The sequence below is a fragment of the Saccopteryx leptura genome, chromosome 5 (genome assembly GCF_036850995.1).
Source record: "Saccopteryx leptura isolate mSacLep1 chromosome 5, mSacLep1_pri_phased_curated, whole genome shotgun sequence".
Classification (NCBI taxonomy): Eukaryota; Metazoa; Chordata; class Mammalia; order Chiroptera; family Emballonuridae; genus Saccopteryx; species Saccopteryx leptura.
This window is the reverse complement of record NC_089507.1, coordinates 175,454,911-175,466,521: the sequence shown is the minus strand read 5'-3', so window position 1 is coordinate 175,466,521 and position 11,611 is coordinate 175,454,911. Positions and strand designations below refer to the sequence as shown.

Genomic DNA, 11,611 nt, shown 5'->3' with positions numbered 1-11,611 from the left:
TCAACCATCATTAATGTCATTGTATTAGTTTTCTATTTCTGCATAATAAATTATTATTAACTTGGTGGCTTAACACAACATAAATCTATTAGTTTCTAATTCTGTGGCCAGGAGTCCAAGTACAACTTACCTGATGCTTTAGGGTGTCTCACAAGGCTAAATTCGTGGTGTTGGTTGGGACTGTGATCTTATCTCACTGCTCAACCAGGGAAGGATCCCCTTCTAAGCTGGCAGACTTTGCTTCTTATTCACCCTTTGGATTGAGAGACTCTTTTACCTAGTTTTTAGCTGGTGACTCTCTCAGGTCCCTTATTTCACCCAAGCCAGCAAGGAGAGTGTCTACAACTCTTGTAATGTAGTCACGGCAACAACAGCTCCTCCTCATTTATGGATTAGAAGCAAATCACAGATCCTTCACAAACTCATGGGGAGATGAATATACAAAGGCACAAATACCGGGAGGTCCAGTATCACATTAGAGCCAGAAGAGTTGTGAACTTGTATGATTGACATTGGGCAGCCTAGAAAGAACTCCATCAGAAAGATTTTTTATTTTTTAAGTTATATTTTTATTTACAGTTGATATTCAATATTATTTTGTATGAGTTTCACGTGTACAGAAGAGTGGTTAGACACCCATATACTTTACAGAACGGTCCTCTGATATTTCAAGTACTAACCTGGCACCATACACACTCATTAAAATAATATTGACCATATTCCCTATGCTACAATTTACATCCCTGTGAATGTTTTGTGACTATCAATTTGTAGTTCTTAATCCCTTTACCTTTTTCACCCAGCTCCACAACACCCCTTTCCTCTGGCAACCATCAGTCTGTTCTCTGCATCTATGAGTCTATTTCTATTTTGTTAGTTTATTTTGCTCTTTAGATTCCACATATAAGTGAAATCCTGTGGTATTTGTCTTTCTCTGTCTGACTTATTTCACTTATCATAATACCATGTAGGCCCATTCATGTGGTCATAAATAGAAATATTTTATTCTTTATGACCAAGTAATATTTCATTGTATATATGTGCCACAAGTTTTTAACCTTTTGTCTGTTGATGGGCACTTGGATAGCTTCCATATCTTGGCTATTTATAAATAATGCTGCAATGAACATGGGGGTGCATATAGTCTTCCAAATTAGTGTTTTGGGTTTCTTTGGATAAATACCCAGAAGTGGAATCCCTGGGTCATAAGGGAGTACTATTTTTAATTCTTAGGGAATGTCCATGTTTACCATAGTGGCTGTACCAATCTGCATTCCCACCCACAATGCATGTGAGTTTCCCTTTCTGCACAGTCTCACTAACGTGTGTTGCTTATTGATTTATTGATGTTAACCATTCTGACAGGTGTGAGTTTAATTTATGGTTTTAAATTGCATTTCTTTGACAGTTAGTGATATTGAGCATCTGTATGTCTTCATTTCTTAACTTTATTTAGAAAACTAAATTTAATGGGGTGACATTAATTTAAAAATTAAAAAAAAGAGTACATAGGTTTCAGATAAACATTTCTATAGCATTTGAACTGTTGATTGTGTTGCATGCCCATCACCCAAATAAATATGTCCTCTTTAGAAAAATGTCTATTCAGGCCCTTGACCTACTTTTTAATTGGGGTGTTTATTTTTTGTGTTGAATTATATGAGCTCTTTATATATTCTGGGATATTAACCTGTTATTAGATATACCATTGGCAAGTAACTACATCCGTTGAGTTGGTTGTCTTTGTTTTGTTGATGATTTCTTTAGATGTGCAAAATCTTTTTAGTTTGATGTAATTCTATTTGGGTTTTTGTTGTTTGTTTGTTTGTTTCCCTCACTCAAGAAAATATGTCAAAAAATATTACTAAGAAAAATTTCAGAGAGTTTACTGTTTATGATTTCTTCTAGGAGTTTTATGGTTTTGAGACCTGTGTTTAAGTCTTTAATTCATTTTGAGTTTATTCTCGTATAGGGTGTAAGAAGGTGGCTTAGTTTAATTTTTTTGCGTGTACCTGTCCAATTTTTTCAGCACCATTTATTGAATAGACTATCTTTACTCCATTGTAAATTCTTGCTTCTTTTGTCATATATATTAATTGACCATGTAGGCAAAGATTTATTTCTGAGCTCTCTATTCTGTTCCATTGATCCATGTGTCTGTTTCTATGCTAGTACAATACTGTTTTTTATTGCTATAGCCTTGTACTACAGTTTGATATTAGGTTGCATGATACCTACAACTTTGTACTTTTTTCTCAACATTGCTGTGGCTATTCAGGGTCTTTTGTGATTCTATATAAAATTTTGGATTATTTGTTCTAATTCTGTGAAAAATGTCATTGGTATTTTAACAGAAATTGTATTGATTCTACAGATTGTTTTGGGTAGCATGAATATTTTAACAATGTTAAATCTTTCTATTCATGAGCATGTTATATGTTTCCATTTATTTGTATTTTCTTCAATTTCTTTCTTTAATGTCTTATACTTTTCTGAGCACAGGTCTTTTACCTCTTGATAAGATTGATTTCTAGTTTTTTTATGGAGGATGCAATTTTTTAAATTTATTTTATTTTATTTTTTTCAGAGACAGAGAGAGAGAGAGAGTCAGAGAGAGGGATAGATAGGGACAGACAGATGGGAACGGAGAGAGATGCGAAGCATCAATCATCAGTTTTTCATTGCGACACCTTAGTTGTTCATTGATTGCTTTCTCATATGTGCCTTGACCGCGGGCCTTCAGCAGACCGAGTGACCCCTTGCTCGAGCCAGCGACATTGGGTCCAAGCTGGTGAGCTTTTGCTCAAACCAGATGAACCCGCGCAAGTTGGCGACCTCGGGGTCTCGAACCTGGGTCTTCCGCATCCCAGTCCAATGCTCCATCCACTGCGCCACCACCTGGTCAGGCTGGAGGATGCAATTTTAATGGGACTGTTTTCTTGGTATCTCTTCTTGATACTTCATTGCTGGTGTATAAAAATGCAACCCATTTCTTTTTTCAAATTTTTAATTTATTGTGTTGACATGGTTACAAGTATTCCACTCAATATAACACCCTCAAACCCTCTCCCCAACATTGTGCCCCCCATTCCCATGCAAAGTCTCTTTCCATTTCCATTTCACCCTCTTTGCTCCCCCTTTCCCCTACATCTATTCCCCATTTCCCTCTGGGACTTGCTAGCCTGTTGTCTATATCTGTGAGTTATGTATATATTATTTGACTGATCCCTTCTTCTCTGTTCCCTCCCCCCTGACAACTGTCCATCTGTTTATTGTGATCCTGCCTTTGTTTCTATTTTGTTCTTCTGTTTATTTTGTTTGTTATATTCCGCATATAAGAGAGATCATATGGTATTTGTCTTTCTCTGATTGGCTTATTTTACTTAGCACAATAATCTCCAAACCCATCCTTGCCATCATAAAAGGTAGAAGTTCCTTCTTTTTTGTAGTTGTGTAGTATTTCATTCTGTAAATATACCACAGCTTTTTAATCCACTCATCCACTGATGGAAGCTTGAGCTGTTTCCAGATCTTGGCTATTGTATATTAATGTTGCAGTTAACATGAGAGTGCATATATTTTTTCAAATTAATGTTTTGTGATTCTTAGGTTATATTCCCAAATGTGAGATAGCTGGGTCAAAAGACAAATCCATTTTAATTTGAGGAAACTTTATACTGTTTTAAACAGTGGCTACACTAGTCTGCATTTCCACCAAGAGTTCACGAGGGTCCCTTTATTTCACATCCTTCCCAGCACTTGTTGTTGGTTGACTTGTTAATGATAGCCATTCTGATCAGTGTGAGGTGATATCTTATTGTGGTTGTAATTTGCAATTTTCTAATGACTAGTGATGAGCATTTTTTCATGTGTCTCTTAGTCATCTGTTTGTCCTATTTAGAGAAGTGTTTATTTAGACCTTTTGCCCATTTTTAAATTGTGTTGTTGTCTGCCTGGTGTTGAGTTTTATAAGTTTTTTACACATTTTGGTTATTAATCCCTTATCTGATGTATCAGTGAATATGTTCTCCCATTCAGTGAGTTGTCTTTTCATATTGTTGATGGTTTCTTTTGCTGTGCAAAAAGTTTTTAATTTGATGTAGTCCTGTTTGTATATTTTTTCCTTTATTTTACTTGCCCAAGAATATACAGTATGTCCGTAAAGTCATGGTGCACTTTTGACTGGTCACAGGAAAGCAACAAAAGACGATAGAAATGTGAAATCTGCACCAAATAAAAGGAAAACCCTCCCAGTTCCTGCAGGATGATGTGGCAGCATGTGCGCATGCACAGATGATGACGTAACACTGTGTATACAGTGGAGCAGCCCACGGCTATGCTAGTCGAGATGTGGATGGTACAGAGGAAAGTTCAGTGTGTTCTGTGGCTCGCTAAATTTGAATCCATGACCAAAGTGCAACGTGAATATTGGCGCATTTATAATGAAGCGCCACCACATAGGAATAACATTACTTGGTGGAATAGCAGTTGAAGGAAACTGGCAGTTTGTTGGAGAAACTCCGTTCTGGTAGGTCATCAGTCAGCGACGAGTCTGTAGAGGCTATACGGGATAGCTACCTAAGGAACCCTAAAAAATCTGTGCATGCATGTGCTCGACAATTATACCTAAGCAAGACTACAGTTCATAAGGTGTTAAAGAAACGTCTTTGTTTTACGGGGTACAAATTGTGGCAACAAATGGAGCCCACATCAAACTGCACTAAATAGGTATGAAACTGGGAGAGTTTTTCTTTTATTTGATGCAGATTTCACATTTCTATCATCTTTTGTTGCTTTCCTGTGACTGGTCAAAAGTGCACCGTGACTTTACGGACACATTGTATTTCTACAAGGGATGTCTGAGTTACTGCTGCTTATGATTTCATCTAGGAGTTTTATGATTTTGAGTCTTAACTTTAAGTTGTTAATTTATTTTGAATTTATTCTTGTTTATGGTATAAATTGGTGGTCTAGTTTCATTTTTTTGCATGAATCTGTCCAATTTTCCTAACACCATTTATTTAAAAGACTAGCTTTACTCCACTGTATGTTCTTGTCTCCTTTGTCACAGGTATAGGTTTTCTGGGTTCCCCGTTCTGTTCCAATTATGTATATGCCTGTTTTTATGCCAGTACCGGGCTGTTTTTTATTACAATGGTTTTATTGTATAGCTTGATATCAGGTAGTGTGATACCTCCCACTTTTCTTTACTTTGGAGATAGCTGAAACTTTCTGGGCTCTTTTTTGGTTCCATATAAATTTTTAAAATTTTATTCTATAAAGTATGCCATTGATATTTTAATAAAAATGCATTGAATCTATAAATTGCTTTGGGTAGTATTGACATTTTAATGATGTTCTTTCTTTTAATTCATAAACATGCTGTAGACTTTTACATGTTTGTATCTTTCTTGAATTGTTTTCAATGTCCTATAATTTTCTGAGTACAAGTGTTTTACTTTATTGAATAAATTTAATCCTATGTACTTTGCTGTTTTATTATTGTTTCAATAGTAAATAGAATTATTAAAATTTTTTTTCTCTTTAAGTGAGAAGAGGGGAGAAAGACAGATTCCTGTATGCACCTCAAATGGGATGCACCCAGCAACCACCATCTGGAATTGATGCTTGAAGCATCCAAGCTATCCTCAGTGCCCGGGGCTAATGCTGAATGGAAAGAGCCACTGGCTGCAGGAAGGGAAGAAGAAGAGCAGGGAGAGAGGGAGGAGAAGAGAAAGAGATGATCATTTCTCTTGTGTGCCTTAAACTGGGAATTGAACCCTGGATGTCAATACGCTGGGGCCGACGCTCTATCCACTGAGCCAGTCGGCCAGGGCCTAATTTCTTTTTGTGATAGTTCATTATTGGTGTATAAAAATTCCACTGGTTTCTGAATACTGATGAGACATAAGGGTTTTCTATGTACAATATAATGTCATCAGCAAATAATAACAGTTTCACTTCCTTCTTTTCAATTTAGATGTGTTTTATTTCTTTTTTTTTCTTTTAGTGAGAGAAAGAGAAAAAGAGATACGGCAGACAGGGACAAACAGATAGGAAAGAGATAAGAAGCATCAATTCTTCATTGTAGTACCTTTGTTATTCTTTGATTGCTTTCTCCTATGTGTCTTGACCTGGGAGCTCCAGCAGAGCAAGTGACCCCTTGCTCAAGCCAGCAAACTTGGACTTCAAGCCAGTGACCTTTGGACTCAAACCAGCGACCATAGGGTCATGTTTGTGATCCCATGCTCAAGCCAGCGACCGCATGCTCAAGCTGGGAGCCTGTGCTCAAGCCCGATGAGCCTGCACTCAAGCCGGCAACCTCAGGGTTTTGAACTTGGATCATCAGCCTCCCAGGACAACGCTCTATTCACTGCACCTCAACCTGGTCAGGCATGTATGTGTTTTATTTCTTGTCTGCTTGCTATGACTAGCACTTCCTGCTATGTTGCATAAAAGTGGTGAAAGTGAACATCCTCGTCTTATTCCTGACCTTAAGGGAAATGCTTTTAGTTTCTGCTTATAATGACTGTAGGTTTGGCATATATGGCCTTTATTGTGTTAAGGTATTTCCTTCTAGTCCCACTCTGCTGAGTGGGTGCTGGATTTTCTTAAATTCTTTTTTCTGCATCTATTGATATAACCATGTGATCTGTATCTTTATTTTATTTATGTGATGTATCATATTTATTAATTTGTGAATGTTGTACCAGCCTTGCATCCCCAGAATAAATTCAACCTGAACATGGTGTATGATCTTTTTAATGTATAGCTGGACCCAGTTACTAATATTTGGTTGGGGATTTCAGCATTTATGTTCATCAAGGATATTGGCCTGTAGTTTTCTTTCTTTATAGCATCTTTACTTGATTTGGAAATTAAGATAATGTTTGCCTTGCAAAGTCTTTCCTCCTCTTGAATTTTTTGGAACAGTTTGAGAAGGATAGGAGTTTGTTCTTCTTTGAATGTTTTGTAAAATTAGCTAGTGAAGCCATTTGGTCCAGGACTTCTGTTTGCTGGGAGTTTTTCAAATGCTGATTTAATTTCATTGGTTGCAATTTATTTGCTCAGGTTTTCTAATTCTTCCAGATTTAGTGTAGGAAGATTGTATGTTTCTAGGAATTTATCTATTTCATCCAATGTTGGGCAAATGAGTTTGTAAAATTTGTATTATATGAGTTTGTTCACTTTTAGTTTAAAAAATGATGCTGGGGAGCTCCAGGTATGTGATCTGTGAAATTGAAGACTACCTTCCTGCTTGGGAAAGGCCATTGTTTTGCTAATATTTGCTGGAGGAGAGATTTTCACTCTAGAAAGTTTTGAAAGGTAGAGAAGTAGCACAGGCAAGGAGAGAAGCCATGTTTTTCAGAGAGCAGAGGGAATGCAGGGTGCTGAAGAAGAAGCCATGTGCAGATAGGGAGAAGATGTGCAGATGGGGAACCAGAGAGGAGGGGCTTCTGTGAGCTCCACTGAGACTGATGAGGCCTTTGATTCTAGGAGAAACAAAATAAGATTCTCCTGGTTGTGGCACTGGAGAGTGTGTCAGTGGCTTTGGGAACCCTGAATGAAAGGGAAGTGTTTTTTTCCCTGTGTGTTTGCTCACCAGCCAGTGTGACACTTTAATAAAGGGATAGCCCACCATTCTTTGGCTCCACTGTTTCTTTACTGTCTGCTCAAATTCAAAGAGAACCTGCATGTGAATGGCCACAGCCACAATGGCGGCAACTGGCCCTACATCCAGGTTGTCCAACTTGTTGGCATATATTTCTTTGTATTATTTTCTAACAATCCATTGTATTTCTGTGATGAACATTGTTACTTCTCCTCTTTTATTTCTAATTTTATTTATTTGGGTCCTCTTTCTTTTTTTCTTGATGAGTCTGGTTAAAAGTTCATCAATTTATTTTATCTGTTCAAGAACCAGTTCTTGGATTCACTGATCTTTTGTATTGTTTTTGTAGTCTCTATGTCATTTATTACCACTCTGGTCTTTATTAAGTCCTTCCTTCTACTTCCTCTGCGCTTTGTTTGTTATCCTTTTATTAGTTATTTTAAGTGTAAGGTTAAACTATTTATTTAAGATTGTTCATGCTTTTTGAGGTATGCCTGTAATACCATGAACTTCCTTTTCTGGATTGCTTTAACTGTGTCCCATAAATTTTTGGGTTGTCATATGTTCTTTTTGTTTTAAGGGAATTTTTTACACCTTCCTTGATCTCATTGTTAACCCATTCGATATTTAATAACATGCTATTTAGCATCCAAGTGTTTGAATGTTTTTCAGTTTTTCTATTGTAGTTGATTTCTAGTCTCATGCTATTGTGATCAGAGAAGGTGCTTCAAATGAATTCAATCTTCTTAAATCTACTGAGACTCACTTTGTGTTCCAACATGTATTCTATCCTAGAAGATGTGCACCTGAAAAGAACATATATTCTGCTGCTTTGGGGTGAAATACTCTAAAGATATCAATTAAATCCAGCTGATCTAGTGTGGCATGTAAGGCTGCCATTTCCTTGTTGATTTTCTGTCTGGAAGATCTATCCATTGATGTCAATAGGGTGTTAAAATCCCCCCCTATGATTGAATTGCTGTCAATCTTTCTCTTTATGTCCATTGAGATTTGCTTTACATATTTAAGCTGCTCCTACATTGGGTGCATATGTTTACCAGGGTTATCTTCCATTGTTGGGTTGCTTCCTTAATCATTATGCAGTGACCTTCTTTGTGTTTTACTATATAGCCTGTGTTTTAAAGACTATTTTGTCTTTTATTTCATTTCAATTTACATGAAATATCTTTTTCAATCCCTTTACTTTCTGTCTTTGTGTATTTTTCATTCTTAGGTAGTTCTCTTGCAGACAGCATAAATATGGGCCATGCTTTTTTTTTTATCCTTTCAGCTACCCAAAGTCTTTTGATTGGAATATTTGACTCATTCACATTTAAGGCTATTATTGATATGTACTTATTTATTGCTATTTTATTTTTTATTCCTATAATTCTCTCTATATGTATATTTCTTTTTCTCTTTCCTCTTCTTAAAGCAGGGCCTTTAACATTTCTTGCAACACTGGTTTGGTGGTGATAATTTTTTTTTGTCTAGGAAGCTCTCTTTCAATTTTAAATGCTAGCCTTACTGATTAGGGTAGTCTTGGTTGTAGGTCCTTGCTTTTAATAATTTTGAGTATTTCCTGCCTATCAGTGCTGGCCTGAAATGTTTCTGTTGAGAAACTAGCTGTCATTCATGTGGGGGTTCCTTTGTAGGTAATTAATCATTATTCTTTTGCAGCATTTAGGATTCTCACTTTGTAATTATTGGCATTTTAATTGTGATGTGGTCTCAGTGTGGACCTCTTTGGGTTCATCTTGATTAGTTTGCTCTGGGCTTACTGAACATGAGTTTTTACTTTACTAAGTTAGGAAAGTGTCAGCTATTATTTCTTCAAACAGGTTCTCTATCCCATATTCCCTCTCTTCTCTTTCAGGTATCCTTATAATGCATATGTTGTTCTGCTTGATGTTGTCCTAGATGTTTCTTAGACTTTCCTCAGCTTTTTTTTTAACTTGGAATTTGAACTATGTACATAAAACACAACACGAGAATAAAGAGTTTTAAGGTTTATACATTATCTCTAGGTGAAAATATTCCAGATTAATTCCTTTCTAGTATGGCATCACCCAAGATAATAAAGAGACCTACTATAGTTTTTCCTGAAGAAGAAAGCTAGTTAACTACATTCAATACTGACTTCTCTTCCATTTTTCTGTAGAAATACTGATTTATTGTATGGAGTTTCCAATGTTTACCTATAACTAATTAAGGTGGGCAGAACATAGAGTATTCTACTTATTTCCAGGTAAATTCTTTTCTAAAAAAATTATTTATTTATTCATTCATTTTAGAGAGAGAGAGAGAGAGAGAAAGAAAGAAAGGGGGAGGATCAGGAAGCATCAACTCCTGTATGTGCCTTGACCAGGCAAGTGCAGGGTTTTGAACCGGTGACCTCAGCGTTCCAGGTCGATACTTTATCTATTGCGCCACCACAAGTCAGGCTCCAGGTAAGTTCTTCACATTTCTTGGTTTATTCCACAAATCTTCTATGACTATGTATCCTCTTAAACAATAGTCATAAATTCCTCTCCATTGGCCTAGACAAATATGATGGCTTGCTGTGGGTAATAAAGAGAGGCAGATAATTCTATGAAACCAGGTGGACATACCAGCTTTGTTAATTTTGAACCTCAATCCAGAAGCAGTCCAATAATGCCAGCAAAAGCAATAAATAAATTTTTGGAAAAAATTCAGGATGTGCATTTTGGAGATATTAATAGCTATCTAACCCCCAGTGAACCTCTTTGGGCTCATTTTGAGGAGTATGTTTCTTGACAGCAACTTGTATATGGCTCACAAAACTGTCAGAGATATGAGATGCTTTCTTCTAGGTGAGGCCTTGGTTCCTCCTTATATTTCGATTTACCTGTGGGAACAAAGTAGAGTGAAAACTCATTAACTCTCACAGAAATTTTGTGAGGTGAGTCCTTTTTCTGTGATGCACAGACTTTAAAGGTGAGCAGACTCAGGCTGGCCAGCCCCATGGACCTCTGAATCACCTTGAACATGTTGCTGGCATTGGCAGCTCCCTTGGGTCCTCAGCTTTCTTAATTCTCTTCTCTTTTCACTGCTCTGCTCGGGTGTTTATTGTTATCTTGTCTTCCGAATTGCTGATTTGACCTTCTGATTCATTTAGTGTATATTCCTCACTTCAGATATTGTATTCTTTACTTCTGACTGGATTTTTTTTATGGTTTCTATGTCCTCTTTAATGCTTACTATATCTTTGTTTAAGTGTCCACTGAGATCAACTATTCCTCCTCTAAGATCTTTGGGCATTCTTATAACCATTGTTTTAAACTCTGCATCTGGTAGTTTGGTTACTTCCATTTAATTTACTTCTTTCCTCGGGGATTTTTCTTGTTGTTTCATTTGGGGCATATTATGTTGTCTGCCCATTTTGCTTATGTATTAGGTATGTCTGCTATGACTCCCAAACTTGTTATGATGCCTTTATGATGAAGGTGTTTTGCTGGACTCAGGGTACAAACCTCCAGATTACCTGAGATCCTTGTTCTAGGTATTTTTTTTGTGTGTGGGTTATATGCACCCTCCTATTGTAGATAAATCTGAATAGTGTTGGCTCTTTTATAGATGAAAGTAACCCTTCAGGTTGGCTGACTTTAAAGGTCAACCTTGATCACTATGCATGAGATGCTGAGCAATGTCTTCCCCCTGGGTGGATGTTTTCCCAGCAGAGTCTTGTGCCTGTTGGACTCCCCCTTTGGGTGTGCTGCTTATATGACTAGTTTGGTCTAGCTCTGGTGTGCTTTGAAGTCCACCACTGGTTCTGTTTATTCTGGGTCCATTTGGGCAGGGTTCAGGTACAGGCTGATGTCAGGCTGTGTTTCTAATCAGCTGTGGGTTATCTGTCTGGAGCTATCAGTCTTTTCACTGTTTGTGGCTGCATCTACTGTGCCTAAGTGTGCATGGGAGGAGTCAACCTGTGTATAAAGTCAAATTCTTCCAGCTTATTTATTTATTCATTTTTTAGAG

At 37.0% G+C, this 11,611-nt stretch overlaps 1 pseudogene; it reads right to left on the bottom strand.

Moving 5' to 3' along the window:
• Positions 1-10,051: 10,051 nt before the first annotated feature.
• LOC136406616 (MICOS complex subunit MIC26 pseudogene) lies at positions 10,052-10,623 on the bottom strand (annotated as a pseudogene).
• Between the last annotated feature and the right edge of the window lie 988 nt (positions 10,624-11,611).